The sequence below is a fragment of the Lucilia cuprina genome, chromosome 2 (assembly GCF_022045245.1).
Source record: "Lucilia cuprina isolate Lc7/37 chromosome 2, ASM2204524v1, whole genome shotgun sequence".
Taxonomy (NCBI): Eukaryota; Metazoa; Arthropoda; class Insecta; order Diptera; family Calliphoridae; genus Lucilia; species Lucilia cuprina.
This window is the reverse complement of record NC_060950.1, coordinates 19,138,173-19,140,022: the sequence shown is the minus strand read 5'-3', so window position 1 is coordinate 19,140,022 and position 1,850 is coordinate 19,138,173.

Here is a 1,850-nt window from a genome sequence, read left to right as displayed (position 1 = left end):
GTCTATAGTCTAGTCTATAGTCTAGTCTATAGTCTAGTCTATAGTCTAGTCTATAGTCTAGTCTATAGTCTAGTCTATAGTCTAGTCTATAGTCTAGTTTATATTTTATAGGCTATAGTCTAATTTTGTCTGGTCTAATCTAGTCTAGTTTAATCTATACAAACCTATATATACCAATATGTAGCGCACTCCCAGTTCTACCAAACACCATTTAGCTCTCAAGCCATCTTAGTTGATATATTGAAAATGTCAACATTGCCATTCCGTTTGATTGTTTGTTTCCTCCACAAGTTTTTGTTAGCTTCCCCTTAGTCCGAGTTTTTTTTTAAATGTAGCACTTACAAACATATATACAAACATCACAATATAAATGTGTGTTAAGCATGAAGTAGATTCTAATCGTATGAATCGCTAGAGCTGCATCTTTCTTCAATGGTTTTCAAGTTAATTCCTTATATGGTCAAGCTTGATTGAAGGTACACCTTCGTTACGCCTGGTGAGTGATGATCAGCCAAATAAAAATAAACAAACAACTACAAGAGACAAGATCAAAATAACAAATTTGTAAGAATGTTGCAAGCAATACAATTTTAATGACCACAAACAAAAAACAAAAGAATTTATTCAAGATTAAATAAACACACGTAAGATTTTTTTATAAATCCTTAAATTGTGTTTGGTGGATCTTTTTAAACTTATAATTTTTTTCTCATATTATTATAAAAAAGTATTTTTTACGGTTCCCATTGGATTTCCTAGAACGACCTGCTATAAATTATAATATTTTTTGTGTATATGTGTATGTACCTACTAAATCTAGACATTTAGCTGTTGGTACGTGCATAATTTTTGATTTTTAGGACTTTTTATTTCTTCTCATACATTTGAGTTTTATTGTCTTTTTAAAGTTTAAATAGGCGCCAAATGTCTATGGCTTGTGTGAGCAAGTGCCTTTTGATATCTTATGGCGGTAAGTTGAAAAAACAAAGTGTCATTCCTCTAACAGATGGCAACGTCGTTGTCAACGATGATTAAATGTTTGACTTTTTATTATTCACATACATACATCGATATTTGTACGAAAAAAAAGAGTCATTTGATTGGTTTGTAATATGATATTAGGAAATTTTATTAACTTCAAGATGGTTTAAAATTCAAATCCATTCCAATGGCTTGACATTTTAGCGAAAAATTATTAGAGAAAATTATTTGTCAAGTTAATTTAATGTGATTTAAACATTTGGCATCCAAAGATAAATTATTAACAAATATTACATTTTGCAAAACAAATATGAATTAATTAACTATTTATAGTCTATAGAAAATATTGCATATACATACATAAAACAAAAGACTTAAGCAACAAACTCTTTTATAGGATTATGTTGTATTGTTTGCTCAATCAAGTGTGAACTGTCATTTATCATTTATATACTTTATTATTATGTAATTTTTGTAAAATATTCTTAAAACTTAAATTAGCTCCAGGAAATCGCCCTTTATTTGGTAGACAAAAAATAACACTTTAATTGCAAAAGTCTTAAGTAACATATTCATACCATAATTTAGCATTAGACTCAAAATATGTAATCCAGTTATTTTACATTAAAATCCTCTTAAATTACCTAATTTTTTTCACACAAATACTGGTAAAATCAATATGAATCAGAAAGAAAGAAAAAAATACTCCCAGAAACTGAATAAATGTACCAGTCACAGTGTTGGCACAATTATAGAGCCAACAGCAAATGTGTTCAGTCATATTAATTGCAATTACAATGCAATTATTCAAGTCACTTAAAGAAAACTAAAAAAAAACACCAAACATGTGTTTGTAAACCAAAAAAAAA